Below are 16,334 nucleotides of genomic sequence, written 5' to 3'. Positions count from 1 at the left end.
GTGCCTAATTTCCATTGATTTCAATGGGAGTTAGGTGCCTTAATATCTTTGAGGATCTGGGCCCTATGTGACTTAAAACCCGCTTCATCATATGGTTCCTTTCAAGAGATCCAAGCAGGATTAGCTCTCACAGCTTCTATAAATAACCAGTGGTCTATTTTAAGCCTGTGGTAGGAGTCACAAAGGAGAACTGTGCTTTGAAATGCTAAATCCTGCCCAATTGAAGCTCCATGCTCAGCTGAGCACATTACTATGGTTACTTACACTAGCCCCGCGTGCAGCGCGCTGCCGCCCACCCACCTCCTCACGGGTCCGAGGAGAGAGAATCATCCTACCTGTCCTCAGACAACTCCACCAGCTCCCCATTCATTTCGCTGTCTGCCTTTGCATTCCAGCCTTCAATGGGCTGGTGATGGCCTCTCCCCGGGTCCTTTCGTTTGTGCCTGGCTCTCTCGCCACTGGCCTTCCCTTTGCTCTTTCACAGTGTCTTGGCAGCACCTTGGCAGCATTTGTTGCCCAAAACTGCCTTTGAAATTTTCTGTCTGCTTTCAAATCTCAGTTACAGCCCTGAGCCCTCCCCTTACTCTACCTGCACCGCTGTGTCATTTACACCCGTGTTTACATTAGAGTTGCCAACTGTCTAATCACACAAAGCCAAACACCCTTGTCCCGCTCCCTGCCCTGAGGCCCCACCCTACTCACTCCATTTCCCCCTTCCTCCATCACTCGCTCTCACTTTCACTGGGCTGAGGCAGGGGCCAGGGGTTGGGGTTTGGGAGAGGGTGCGGGCTCTGGGCTGGGGCTGAGGGGTTCAGAGTGTGGGAGGGGGTGCTCCAGGCTGAGCCTGGAGCAGGGGGTTGGGGTGTAGGAGGGGGTATGGGATGCAAGCTGTGGGAGGGAGTTTGGGTGCTGGAGGGGGCTCTGGGCTGGGGTGCGGAGGGAGGTGCAGGGAGCAGGCTCTGGGAGGGAGTTTGGGTGTGGGAGGGGGCTCAGGGCTGGGGTAGGGGGTTGGGGAGGGACCTGGGGGCTCCGTGCGTTGCCCCTGCCTGCAGGAATCACCAGGAGTCAGCACTGGGGAGGGCTATGCGCAAAGACCCTTTGTCCCCAACCAGTGCCGGCAGGGACGTGCTGGCTGCTTCCAGGAGCAGCCCAGAGCCAGGGTAGGCAGGGAGCCTGCCTTAGCCCCCCTGCACCACTGGATTTTTAGCAGCCTAAAATCTCCCGTTTGTCTTCAGTAGCCTCCTGGAGATAGACCCTGATTCCAGGAGACTCCCAGCGAACTGGGAGGGTTGGCAACCCTAGTTTACATTTACAGTCGTGCTGCAACACTGGCCTGCAATTTGTGTGGAAGACATTTTGAGCTAGATTCACAAAAGGACTTGGATGCCTAAAGCCCAGCATCAGGCTCCAGTAGAATTCACCAACCTCTGCTCAGCTGCTGCCAAACCCTGTAGGCACCAAAACTTGCTCCTCACCTAAATTTTTGCAGTAAAAGTTCCCCAGGAACCTATGTTTTTGCCTCTGTGCACGTGCGCTGCGGTCCCATGCCAGGCGGCCAGATGCCTAAGCCCCAGAATGCTGGCAATGAAAGAAATGGGGGCAAATAGGGATTCCTCTACCTAACTTGCCTCTGAGGCCTGATCTGGCAAGTGTGCTCCGAGCTCACCTGCTGGATCGGGCCCGATAGACGAGCTTACACAAAATGTCCGGAAGGAGGATAAGGATGACCTCCCTCCTAACCTTTAGCCCAGTGGGTGTGTACCCAATGATTCTTTCCCCAGTTATCCACAGTACAACAGCTTCAGCGCTGGGCCAGAGAGAGAGTAAGGTGACACTGTAGCCTAGCAGTTAGAGCATTCACCTGATGGACTCAGGATCCAATCCTCCTGCTCCAATGAATTTTATGATTTAGCCACAGTGGAACAGCTTCAACAGGAGAAATGAGGCAGCCCCTCAGACTATCCCAGTGGCCGTGGCACACAGTTGAGAGCTGGCCAATGCCAGTTCAAATCCCTTCGCTCCCTCAGGCGGAGGGGTGATATGACCTAGGGATTTCCCACCTCCCAGGGGAGTGCCCTACCATTGGGCCAAAAGAGAGCTCCTCCTGGCTAAAATGGCCACATGAGGGTTGCAATGGAAAATCTCAAGCAGAGGGAGATGCCTCCCTGCAGTCTGGATTTCGGCACCAATCTCCAAGAGGGGGTGTGGCATAGCGCATATCCCCAGCTTGGCATCTCCCTTTGGCTGGCTTTTGTGAATCCCATTCTAAGGTGCTTATCTCTCCCCATTCACTGTAGAGGGAGCCAAGGCACTGAATGTCGTCGTACAGGAAGCCTAGATCACAGGCTTTGGGAATGCCAGTGATTTTCTAGATCCCTAAAAGTTAGGTGTGGTGAGGCTGAACATCGTCATGCCTAAATTTCTTTGTGAATCTAGCCATTTGTGTACAAAATAAATTGCACGGCCCTCCCTCAGCCACTAGATTGACTGCAGTCTCTACCAAGTTGGATAGTAAAATGGGTAGTATGAAATATATCGGGGGAAGTATTGCTTGGCCCACTATAACTGCACGTTTACAGTTCCTCCCAGCTTCCCTGTTATTGCTGTTCCTCAATGAGCATGGGTGGTTTAGTGGTGACAACGCAGTTCCTTGGGAGAGCTGCGGGATATGGGTGTCGTGCAATGTTTCCTCAATTTTTTTCCATCCATGTGTGGAATGAATTTTGTTATGTGCACCATCTCAAGGTAATATGCGGATGTGCACCACCAGTAGAAACCAAAAACCTATATATATATATATTATTATATATATATTATTATATAAATATATATAATTTTTTTTTAAAGTTACCGTAGGGATAATTACTCCAGCTGGGACAGGTTAGGCATTTTAAAACTCATTGCTCAAAGAATGAAATTGAAGCGTAAGAGAGAAATAAAAATTATGAAATGCATAGACCAGTCAAAAGATTAAAATAACACACTTTGAAAGAAGTATCAAGAAGTAACAACAAAAAGAATACGTGTGTGTGTATGAGACAGACAAGGCCGGCGCTTCCATTTAGGTGACGTAGGTGGTCGCCTAGGGCACCAGGATTTGGGAGGGCAGAATTTTGCTGCCCTCGGCGGCAATTCGGCAGCGGGGGGTCCTTCCACGCTCTGGGTCGGTGGCGGCAATTCTGCGGCGGGTCCTTCACTTGCTCCAAAGTGCCCCGAAGACCGGGAGCACGGAAGGACACCCCCGCCGCAGAATTGTCGCCAATGACAGCGAGCGCGGAAGGACCCCCAGCCTAGGGTGCCAAAAACCCTGGCGCCGCTGCTGGATACAGAGAGATGCGCATTGCCCCTTTAAGTACGATGCCCTTTTAAGTTCAGACACAGCAGCAGTTGCCAGCAAGCTCCCTCCATCCTGAGCCCTGTCGTATCCCGCTCTGTTCTGTGGAGATGGGATACAGGGATGGGGGACACCCTGACATCAGTGTCCCCCTCTCCCTCCTCTGCACAGCAAGCAGGAGGCTTCCAGGAGCAGCTCCAAGGCAGAGGGCAGGAGCAGCATGGCTGTGGGGAGAGGGACACCTGAAGTGCTACACCTGACCTAGGCGGCACTTGATAGCCTGCTGGGCAGCCGCCCAGCTTAGAGGGAACTTAGGTGTCATGTCTGCTGGCTCGTAAGTGCCTCCTGTTTCTTCGGATCACTCGTTCCTCTTGTGTTGTCACGTCCTCTGACACCGCACGACTCCTTCTGGTTCTCTCTAATGGCTGGCTCCTGATAGACATGCCTGTCTCCAAGGCTGGTAGATCCTTGGCTGACCTATTGTATTCTGGTGATTGTGCTCTCTGATTGCTGGCCAGGGCCGGCTTTAGCAAGTGCGGGGCCCAATTCAAACAGTTTCAACGGGGCCTCGGCAGGGATGACTACAAAAAAAAAAAACGTAAAAAAACACAGGCTTGTACTCACCGGGCGGCACTCCTAGTCTTCGGTGGTGGGTCCTTCACTCGCTCTGGGTCTTTGGGGGCGCTGAAGGACCTGCCGCCAAAGTGCTGCCAAAGACCTGGAGTGAGTGAAGGACCTGCCGCCGAAGTGCTGCCGAAGACCCGGAGCGCCGCCGGGTGAGTAAAAATTAAAAAGGAGCCTCTAGCCAGGGAAGGGATTCTCGGCCACTTGTGTTCCCCCTGGCTCTGCCACTGGGCACGGGGCCCTCTTAGGCGCGGGGCCCGATTCTGGGGAATTGATGGAATTGGCCTAAAGCTGGCCCTGTTGCTGGCCATCTCCTCTTCGCAGTTTCTCCATCCTTCTAGCTGCAACAGCTCTTCCTTCCTTGGTAGCAGGGTTCTGGTCCTTCATCCCATCCACAGCTGCACTGGACTGCATTGGCACCCCTATGTTGGGTTATTCCTGTGTGCCAAACATGCTAACCAGAAGAAGCAGGCTTGTGCAACAGTCTCTTAGCTGTTTTCACAGCTGATTCCAGCTTACCATACCTCTAAGGATATGCTGGGGGGAAGGTGTGGTGGTCAAATTCCTATTCCTGTGCAAATTCCTTGAATTCTTACGAGATACATTAACATCCTTTGTCAGTGAATACTGGGTCTGAAATGCTGTATCTTGCAAAATGGCTTCAGTTTTCCAATCACTGAGTTGCTTCTTGTATCAGGCAGGGCATTGATCACCCAGAAATGTGAATAGTTGTCCACTTAATTATTGCTTTTCATTGAAGGTAAATGAGGCTGTTCCCACCTTTTCCCATGGTTGGGTGACCAGTTCATGTGGTAACAGAATCTCTGTGTGCTGGTGGTTATCACACAACCGGCAGATGTTGCACCTTTCTATCAAGGAGCAGAGTTATGTATCTGTTCCTGTGAGTGTAAACATGCTCGAGCCCATATGTGACAGCTGTCTGTGTCCAGGTGTGAGGTATTTGTTGCATGACATCCTTAAGCAATGAGGTGGGGAAAACAGCTCTCTGTCTTCAACATATAACTGCATTCTGCACTCTCATTTTATCATTAATTTGAAAATATGGCTCTGTTCCTACCTTTTGTCTTCTGGCCACCCTATCTATCTCATAGAACTGGAAGGGATCTTAAAAAGTCATCAAGTCCAGTCCCCTGCCTTCACTAGCAGAACAAAGTACTGTCCCTGACAGTTTTATTTTTTCCGCCCTGATCCCTAATTGGCCTCCTCAAGGATTAAATTCACAACCCTGAGTTTAGCAGGCCAATGGTCAAACCACTGAACTATTCCCCCCTAGTATCACTCTCTTGACTGCCTGTGGTTGGACATCCTTTTCCATAGACTCTCTGATTTCTACCAGCGTCACTTTATGGAACTGGGAGATAGTGTGACATGCTAATGGATTCAATGTCTTCATCCCCTACCCCTAACTTGCTGATGCTGGTCATATATGCCCTGCTCAGGGTATTGGCTAACACCAGTAATTGTCCTGGAATCCCATGTTCTGGTATCTCTTTGCAGCATTAAGAAGGGGCTTTGCCATGGTTGCCTCTAGAGATTTGTGGTCTATTGCACTGTAAATGGGTGGCCAAGAGTGTATTGATGAAATAGCTCCATTCCAAAGACCATGGCCAAAGCTCTTTTTCTATCTGATTGTACTTCAGTTCAGTGTGTGACCCAGGTCTGCTGGCATAAGTGACCAGCTGCTCCAGCAAAACAGGAAAAAAAGCTATATACTATCCTGTCTCCAAAGCATCACACTGGTGTGTCAGTGACTTTCTGATCTGGTGGTACTTCAAGACAGGGCCATCTGTTACCATTTGTTTCAGCGTGTCAAATGCTTCCTGTTAGAACTTGCCCAGTCCCACTCAACATTCTCCCTTGTGAGCTGTTTTGTAGGGTCTGCTACTGCAGCCAGCTGTGGATAGAACTTGGACAGAGAATTTATCATTTCTATGAAGAGCTGTACCCGTTTCACATCCCCTGGAGCAGACATGCCTCTAACTGCCTTGATCCTGTTGGGATCTGCTTATAGGCCCTCGGCAGTGAGCAGGTGTCCCACATACATCACTCCACACAGTTTGGGTCATATTTTTTCTGAGATGAATTTTATGTTCTTGTTCCCAAATTGCTGTAGTAAAGCTTGTAGTTTTCAGTCATGGTCTTGTTCAGCTTCTGCACCATTACTCCTTTCACCTATAATAAGAATACCATCTGTAATTATTTTCACCCAAGGGAGTCCTTCCAGTGCTTGGGTGAGTTCCTTGGAACATTTCTGGTGCTGAGCCTATGCCCACTGGCATGTGCAGCTATCTGTCATGACTAAACGGTGTTTCAAAGATTGTCAGCCTGCTGAAATCTTCATCCAGGCTTATGGGCCAAAACCTTTCTCTCACATCACAAACCATAAAGATTCTGGCTTTGAAGAGTTCTGGTATCAGTTGTGGGCAGTGTATAGTGGCATCTTTCATTGCCCAGTTCAGTGACTTTGGGTCTATGCAGAGGCATAATTTGCCGATGACTTCTTTACTAGCACCTTGTTGCTTACCCAGGCTGTAGTGATAGCTAAAGATGCTAGGTACCCCTGCTCTGCAGACTTTTGAGCTCCTGGCATACTAGATTACGTAGTGCTACTGGAATTTTCCTTCATGATAAGCACACAGGTTCCACTGTGGGGAGGTCTACTTCCAACTGCAGCTTTCCTACAAGACACCCATTGCCTTTGAAAATATCCCCCTATGCAATTGTCTCCATCGGTCTCCTCCTTTTGCAACTTGCACTGCAACTATAAAGTTCTGATGCTGCACTCTGATCAGATCCATGGCTTGTACGGCTGTATTTCCTAAGAGGGGTCTGTGGTCATCCACCACCTATAACTTCAGCTGGTACCATATATTATTTTTCAGGTTAGTTACTATGAGGTCACATTTTCCTATGGGCTGCATTATGGTCTTGTTGTACATTATTAAATTGTAACAGCTCTTTGTATTGAGCATATTCAAGCCTAGTTCACCGTGAGAAATCACATTGCAGGAGGCCCCTCTATCCAGCTGAAATCGCACATGGTGTTTCCCTATTACCATTGCTGCACGCAAAGAGTTTGGTATGGTCTCCTGTTGCTTTTTTGTCCCTACAGCCTGGACCTGACATGCTCTCAGACTCCAGGAGAGAGCCATGATGTCAGAGCTGCCATTCCCTCTCTTATACAAGTCTGACTGAATCTTTGGGCTTGTCTACACTACCGCGCAGGGTCAATCCAAGATATGCAACTTCAGCTACGAGAATAGAGTAGCTGAAGTCGAGGTACTTAGATCTATTTACCGCGGTGTCGACAGCTGACACTCTCCCATCAACTCCACTTGCGCTTCTCGTTCTGATGGAGTACCGGAGTCAACAGGAGAGTGCTCAGCAGTCAATTTACTGCATCTATACTAGATGTGATAAATCAACCCCCACTGGATCAATCGCTGCCCGCCAATCCGTTGCATAGTGTAGACAAGCCCTATCTGAGAGCTGCTTCTGCTTTTACACATGCTGCTAAAGTGGTTCAACTTGCCACATTCCTTGCAATGCTGTCCGAGTGCGGGATGCTTCTCTGGCTTTACCCACTCATGCTGTCTCCCACATTCAATACATCTCACTGTGGAACCCTGGCCACCTGCTCTCTTTACCTGTTGTAGCGCTATATGTATATCTGGGAGTGTTGTGCCTCTCAGGGCTTTCATCCTTCCTCTTAAGGCTTCCGTTGCATGTCTCATGTCCAGGGGAGGATCTAGGTATTGTGCTGTCCCGAGCACGGCAGGCAGGCTGCCTTTGGTGGCTTGCCTGCAGGAGGTCCATGGTCCCACTGCCTGCGGATTCGGCTGCAGCATGCGGGAGGTCTGCCGAAGTCGCGGGACCAGCGGACCCTCCACAGGCATGCTGCCGAAGGCAACCTGCCTGCCGCCCTCACGGCGACCGGCAGAGCACCCCCCGTGCCTTGCTGCTCCAGGCATGCACTTGGCATGCTGGTGCCTGGAGCCACCCCTGCCCATGTCTGAGCATCTGTCTAAGGAGATATCACTGGCAGGTGCTGATCCCACTTACCTCAAAGTATCCTGTTCCAAATTAAGTCTGTTGAGTCCCCAAAATTGCATGTATCAGCCAGTGTGCATAAGGGAGTAACTGGGGGAGTCTATCCACTCCCCTTTGCATTGGTCTCTAGTGAAAAACCTGTGTTACTCCACAGTCGCATTCAATTACGGGGAGCGATAGTTCCCCTGGGCTCCTAGGGATGCTGTGAGGCTTGAGGCAGTGTAGAGCTTCTTTGTTGCCCAATAAGGTAAAGTAACAGTTTTACTTTCCTGCCATTGTCACTCTCCTGTGCAGCCAGGTCAGGGTACAGTTCACATGCCTCCATCCACCACGGACAATCCAGGCTTCCAGGGGGCTTCAGATTGAGTTCCAGGGTTCACGCTGCTGCCTGTGGCACTGCAGAGCACTCACAGCTCAGTGCCTGCCACCACATTTCATTAGCAATGAGTGAAGCCAAATGGAGGTTAAGCTGAACACCACCTTAGGGATTGCTCTATCCACGTGGCTGGGTTGCTTTCAGCTGCAATCCTGTGTTCCCCAGTTCGCCTGGTGTCTTTGTCTCACCAATAACAGTCCCACCAAGGAACATGGCCCCCCTGACTCCAATTCCACTGATTAACTCCCTCTCCACATCGTATCATACACTTTTCTCCTAGCCAGCACCAAGCCCCATCCACCCCAGTTTTGGTTTACATGGCCCTGGAGCACAGCTCAGCTCTGCAAATGCAGAAAATATGGAGTCCTCCTACATGGCCACTTGGCCACCTTTTCCCATGCACCAGAACTGCCCCAGCTCCTCTGCATCCAGGTACCTTTGTAGCTACTGTGCTGCTGAATGAATATCAGCCTGTCTATGCTTAGTGCTGGGGAAAGGTGCTGGACTGACTGTCTGAGGGTATGTCTATATCTACAATTTTGCAGCGCTGGTTGTTACAGCTGTATTAGTACAGCTGTATAGGGCCAGCGCTGCAGAGTGGCCACACTTACAGCAACCAGCGCTGCAAGTGGTGTTAGATGTGGCCACACTGCAGCGCTGTCGGGCGGCTTCAAGAGGGGTTCGGGGAACGCGAGAGCAAACCGGGGAAGGAGACCTGCTTGATTACCAGAGAGGCTTCCTCAGGTATGCTGGGATACCTGCTTATTCCACGGAGGTCAAGAAAAGCGCTGGTAAGTGTCTATACTTGATTACCAGCGCTGGATCACCAGCGCTGGATCCTCTACACCCGAGACAAAACGGGAGTACGGCCAGCGCTGCAAACAGGGAGTTGCAGCGCTGGTGATGCCCTGCAGATGTGTACACCTCCTAAGTTGCAGCACTGTAACCCCCTCACCAGCGCTGCAACTTTGTGATGTAAACAAGCCCTGAGTGACCGAACTGGATGCACTGTTTGCAATAAAATCTTAACAAAGCTTTTCAACTTTTGTTTTAAAAAAGGCTCTTTGCATTTTCCACTGTCCAGAATAATACTGACGGACCCTGTATAGCACACTATTTTTTTTAATTGATTCACAAGTTGCCAGCTACCCATTTCACCTAAATCTACATAGTTCCACCTGCTTTTAGAGCATGAAATGTAGTCAAATAGAATTTTAAGCCATCCCTCATCTTAAATTCTCATACCACACCTTCTCTTGCCAGGAGCAAAGGTCTGCCCTTTGCAGGCCCAAAGAGCTGCAAACACCAAGCCTATTTCCCAGGTGGCTTGGTCCTGCCTGGCACTGACAGCTGGGTTAGAGATTAGCCCATTTCTATGGAAATCAGCTCATTACTGTTAATTTAATTTTTTACCTGGGTCTGAGCCATCCTGAATCACTTCTTCGTGCTCCTAAAGCAGTTCATGAATCACACGTGTAAAAATGGAGAGTTAGTAATTACTGTCTCCCTTTGATGTATCATAATCCAGACCTTTGGTTTTTATAACTAGCTCTGAGATCTGGATTTTCCTATGTTCTCCTCTTTATTACAATGAAAAAGAAAGGGGTGAGGGGGACCTTGTACTCGACCTGCTTTTTAAAGAAAACTGAATTGTGAGGCTGACTGTATAAATGCAATGAAAACAAAACCGGTTTCCAGGTAAGTAATTGTGCAGCTCCCACGCTAAGAAATGAACCTAGCAAAGGGCTGAGGAAGAACATTCCGGAATACACCCTTCAGGTATAGGCCATTGGCTAAGCTTAAGCTATCTACTCAGAGAAATATGCTGTGCTCATAAAGTGTTGCATCATCCCAATACTTTTCATGAATTAGGGGTGTGGCGTGTAACACAGGCCTATACCATCCTTTCTTCATTAAATGGTCTTCTGTCAGCTAAGGGGACAACTACCCTAGTCAGTGTTTATATAGCAAGTCCCAGTCTTTATGGTTCTCTGTTGAAAGTTCACGTTTTAGCCTGACTGACTGAGTGCTGGAAGCAAAGACTGAAATCCCACAGTCTTCCTCTAGTGGTGACTAATTGCAAAGCTCTCTCTTTTCTAACCTAATGCTTCAGATGACTAACTAAAATAGCTCCACCCTCAAACCTTACCCTGTGGTGATACTGATCCTTTGTTTGTTCTTCTTTATGCTGACGTTCTTCTTATAAAACCATGACCCAGAAGCGGGACTCACCAATGTCTGGGTATTAGTCAGATGCCAAGAACATCTCAGTGAAAGCAGCGCAGTAGCGAGTTGCAGGCTAGTTTCAGCACAGGGTTAGTAAGGAGCGATGGAACAATGAGAACACTCCACCCCTTTGCCCATTCGTATAAGTGAACTTCAACTAGAGCCCCCTCCTCCCCCTTTGAAGCTCTGTTTCCAGTTCCCAGCTGGAATCAGAAGTGAAGTAAAGGTGCCAAAGTGCAGTGAGAACATAGCTTCCTAGGAGATTTCTCTAGCCCAATTCTATCAACTGAAGACTTTCAAACAAGAATCCAGATTTCATCCAAACCACAAAGTTGTTGAGATTCTTTCAGTGCTAGGGCTAAAGTCAGCTGGGCTGCTGCCTTGGTGTGAGGTTTGAGGGTTCCACACCAAGCAGTAGGGCTGTTCGGATGACTCATGCCAGAAGCCAAAATCAGTAGGTTTCATTAGCTCCAGTCCAAATGTGTAGAAAGGTTTGTGAGTTGGGGCACTGGTAGAGTCTAAGGATAAGATGGGGGAACTCTAGAAACAGCCCACTCCGACCAAGACATGTTTGTGTATTTGATTTTCTTCAAATTTAAGAATAAAGGAAAATCAGCTCCCTCCATCTCACTCACACGCACCCCCCTCCCCCCGTGTGCATGTGTGACGTGTTGAGATCAATCCAGTCACTTTTGGCTACAATTGGTCATGCAAAGTTCCAGGAAATCCTGGCATTATGCAGAAAGCAGTTATTTGCACTGAGTGAGGCTCTCAATGGTTAGTCAGAAATAAGTAAACAAAGTGAGGACCTGATCCTGCAAACATTGACCCTGTGCAAAAGATAAGCACGGGAGTAGTTCTTGCATTGACTGCAGTGGGTACTGTGCAGACTTTCAAACTGCTGGATGAGGGGGCTCCGTTTGGATTTAGAGTTTGTCCTGTTAAAAAACAGAATAGGTCAGGATATTTTCATGGGAAGGAGAACAAATTCCCTGCAGAACTTTGCACTTTTTTTATTTTTTTAACCAGTTCTGCTAAAAAATAAAATAAGACCTGGAGAAAATAGTTTTTGTTTCTGCTGAATGAGTGAATAGGGCCATTCTGTTCTGCAAACTGCAGGATGGCAGCATTGCGGGCCTGTGAGACTCCTATCGCTGCTATGACAGGTTTATGCCATTTACAAGTCAAAACACGTTTTTCTGCTCTTGGGGATGTGCGTAGTTATTAAAATCAACCCTGTTCTTACTGCTTACTCCAGTTACCATTGCTCATGACCTTTTGGTATTTGTATGCAGCAAAAACAAACCACTCCGCCGACTGGCAAAATAAAGCTTGAATGTGGGGTAAGTTTGACTATCATATCCAGGGGTAGCTGTGTTAGTCTGTAACCACAAAAACAACAAGGAGTCCAGTGGCACCTTAAAGATTAACAGATTTATTTCTGGGTAAAAAACCCACTTCTTCAGATGCATGGAGTGAAAAGTACAGATGCAGGCACTATTAGTGTCAGTGTAATAAAATCATGAAAACTGCCTGAAGATTGTGAGATTTTAAAAATAATACTATTTTGAAGGACTTTGAGTGGCAGTCTCATATGGGCACCTTTCAGTGTTTGTGTTTTCCAAACAAAAAGGCTAGCAATAAAAATGTGCAAATGTTTTAAAAATAGAAAACAGAGATTCTCCCCAAAATCACAGGACTCCAGGAGCTTTCAGGTAACCACTAGACATCCTGAGCTCACAATGAAAGTCTGAGAATTTGCAACAGCATGCTGCTTCTCTCTCCTCAGTAACCCTTTCTGGCTCAAATTAATATTAAGAATGGCGACAATACAGCACATATAGGGAACTCATTGTAATTCAGTGATTAAAAGCAGCATCAAATTCCTTCCCCCCCATCTCTAGTCTCAATCCCCTGCTCTAATTAATAGCCACCTTCCCTCCTCCTTTTGCACACACTGACCTGAGTAAACCCTTTCTCCTGGTTCAGTTTTTGGCAGTTCAGTTTTGCAATTGCAGCAAAGAGGCAGGTGTTTAGTGAGGGATGAGACACCCCCCCCTTCCCAGGGCCTAGCATAGAAATACTGCAAATGTGGCGGTCTTGTTAACAAGATAATTGGTTACAGAGATCAGTCAAACAAGTAAGATCCTACCTGCCTCCCTCAGTTAATGGTGGTGCCATCTCAGGTCAGCTGCTGTGATTTGTCTTTGTTATGGGCAGGTGAATGCCATGGCTACCTGGTGTTTGTCAGCAATGGGGAGGGTAATGTCACTGGCAGGCTGTTACTGGACCTTGTGGCAGATACAGAGGAAGAAGAAGGATGGGCCAGTGGTTAGAGTCCTAGCCTGATACTCAGGTGACCCAAGTTTAATTTCCTGTTCCACCCCAGAGTTCCAGAATGGCTTTGGGTAAGTCACTTAGTCCCTTGGTTCTTCTGTACACTGGGAGAAAACCCCTGTCCTGCCTCACCGGGAGGTTGTGAGGATAAATACTTTACAGGGGACAAGGTGTTCAGAGTGCATGGTAACAGGGGGACATACAAGTACCCCAGATGGGAGCAGCAACCGTGCTGGCTAAGAGAATGGAGGTGTCTGAGGGGAAATGCTACAGGTCCTAGCTTGCTGATATTGCTTGTGGGGAGGGCTATGTTTTCAGCTTCTTGCCCTTAGCAGAGCCACTCCTCTGTGCTCTGCTGGCCTAAGCACAGTTCTAGGCCTCAACCTGCTGTGGTGGGACCTTGCCCTTGCAGGTTACACCCGGCCCTTAGTGCTGCAATATCCTGTTGGGGCCTGGGAAGACTGTGAACGAGGTGAGATGGCTGCAGCAGCCTAGTTCTTCCAGCCAGCTCGCTCCCATCTTCCCTGGCCTATTCTCTTCTGCTCTTCCAGGAAACCTTTGCCCAATTTCCTCAGGCGAGACACCCCTTGAGTACACACCTGCATTCTTATGATTCCTTGCGGCTGAGTCTCTGCTCCTCTCCCCTGCCCCACAAATTCAAACCAGTCACTTCAAAAGATGTGCCTGTCCCGATTTACGTTCATGAGGAGCTTGGGTAATAAATGGTGCTGTGGCCTTCACTAGCATCCCCGTCCCCCCAGTGTGCAAACAGTAATTAAGCTGCTACCCATTCCGGGGAGATTGGGCAGTATTTATACCTGTTTTATTGGTGTTTAAACAGGGGCCCAAAGAGCCTAAGGCCCAATCCTGCAAGGTACCCGTGGGCACTGAGGGCCTTCAATCCTTTGCAGGACTGGCCCTATGGCCACAGACCTCAGGGGGAGTTGAGTGCACTCAGCACCTTGCAGGATGAAACCCTAAAGGCTAAACTGTAACATCACAATCTGCCTTGAAGAAGAGACAATGCATCTGTGACACAGAGACCCATTGATGATTCGCTACTCTGTGTCAGCGACTCTTGTCAGGCCTGACATACTCATTACACCTAACACACTGTTGTCATCATCTAGAGTGAAAAGGTGTCATATACAAACTGGTAACACGCCGGTCCCGAACATCATTGCATGATACACATATGGGGTGTGCACAAAGATACATAAATATGTGCCAGAATTATATTAAGATGTGTTTGGCAAGCAATGCATAAACACATTTGTCTGCCTTACACAAGGAATGTGTATTTGCTTGGCTCACCAGCCTGGTCATCAGGTAGAGCAATGAAGGTACATTTACATATTAGGTAAACAAAGCTATCAAGCCAGCATGGCCTCCACACCCCAGCAGGAGAGAGAAGCTTGGTCTGGGCTTACTTTTCAAATAATACATTTCAAAGGCTACAAAGATGGGGGTGAGGCTGAACTTCAAAGAATAGGTAATTGAATCAATTGATTACATACAATATTATTGTATTATAAAAGTGTATCAAGTAAGGTCTTTATGAAAGTTTGAGATCCACTGGTGATTAATATCAGTATGAACCATCATATGAGGACTTACGCTCACTGATATTATGCTTTAAAGTCTGACCAAACACAGGGAGAAACAGGTTTTCTCCCAGACAGAAGGGATGGGAGCTATCTACCTGTCTCCACTCTAAATTAAGCATTGTGGAATCAAAACAATGTAAGCCCTATTTACATATTAATCAGAAGGGAGATGGGAAGTCAACAGGAGGGGAAGAAAAACCAGAAGCCTTCCTGCCTCTTGTAACAGGGTCAGTGAACGTTGTGAGATAGAAACAGAAAGCCATTTTGGTATCCATCGCTTGTGGGACTCAAGGGGCCAGAGATCCTGAACTCACAGATGGGGGGTTGAAGTCTCTGGGAACTGAGTCTGGGTGAGAAACCTGCTTAGGCAAAGATAGTGACTTGCTAAAATTAAGTTTTAGTCGTAGAATTGTATTTTTTACTTTTGTTTGCCTGTAAGCCTTTATATCTTGGTTCCTTATACTTGGCATCACTCAATCCTATGTTCTTGTGTTAACTAAATCTGCTTTACTCTTACTATATCCCGATTCAGCACTATGATTGGCATAAGAGGGTTTGTCAAAGCTCCATTAAATTAACACACTGCAGAGTACTGTCTCTTTAAAGGAGCAAGTGACTTCTCCGAGTGTTTGATGAGCCAGCCGGACGCTGCAAGAAAACAGGCATTGATTGATCGGTACCTGCAAGGTAAGGTTTAGACTGGCAGAGTCCTAAAGAGTTTGCAGAGAAAGACCAGCTGGTGTGTCAGGGAGTATCCCACAGCTTAGCAGTAGCAAAGCTCTCACTGGCTGAGGGGGTGACACAGGAATTTGCAGTTCTGGGAACCTCAGCTGATTGCCATATTGGTGGGTGATTTGGGGAAAATTTGGGCCTGGCAGGGTGTTGGGGTCATCTGCAAACAGTAACTGGGTAGTGGAGGCCAAGGTTTGACCTGGGTGCTTGTTTGCTGGCTATTGATGTCCGGGCTGTGAGACACGGCAGCGTAGCATTTAAGGCACCCACAGCTACAGGGCAGGTAGTGGCAGAACCCCTCACGGCTCTGGGATGAACCCCACAGTGCAGCTGTGCCAAACCAGAAGAACAAGGAATGAATTCTGTCTCAGAGCTAGAGCTACTGGCTCAGTTACCCCCCTCGTGCTGAGGAAAGGAAGATACTTCACTCCTTTTCCTGGAGACAGGCACTCTCTCAGTACCTCTGGCCAGTTGCTGTAACTGGATCCAAGGCTCTTCCCACTCCCCACCCTTCCACCCACTTGTGAACAACAGGGAGTGTTAAGTGAGTAATTAATTGCTCTCCCATTGTAGCCAGAGTCACAGTGTGAGGAGAGGCACAAGGCAGCTTACGTACTTCCCTCCCTGTGTGGCTAGGTAAGTAAGAACCTAGCCCTAAGTGACTTGCCTGTTTGAAGTTCCACACCAGTGCCTATGTGATTTCCTTATCGAGGGTTCATTCACCATCTCTTGGCACAGATAAACTATCTCCAGAGGATGAAAAGCAATCTTTGGCAGGTAATCCATTGCAGCAATTGGATAGGTACCACAAGGGGTTAGTCCTTCCTCTGCTAGTGACTCATTATTATGCTGTGTAGCCCTTCTGCTATGAGGTAGCAGATTTGGGGGCTTTGCAGCTCAGTTTCCTGTTGGAAAAGAAACCAGTGGTATAGTCAGGATATTTTCTTAGTGTAATGGATTTCATTTACACCATGTACACCAGTCCTTGAGCAGAGGTGGTTACAAATGGCATGTAACAATCCGCTCT

Source organism: Gopherus flavomarginatus, chromosome 14 (assembly GCF_025201925.1).
Source record: "Gopherus flavomarginatus isolate rGopFla2 chromosome 14, rGopFla2.mat.asm, whole genome shotgun sequence".
Classification (NCBI taxonomy): domain Eukaryota; kingdom Metazoa; phylum Chordata; order Testudines; family Testudinidae; genus Gopherus; species Gopherus flavomarginatus.
The sequence above is the reverse complement of the archived record's forward strand: the minus strand, read 5'-3'. Positions refer to the sequence as shown.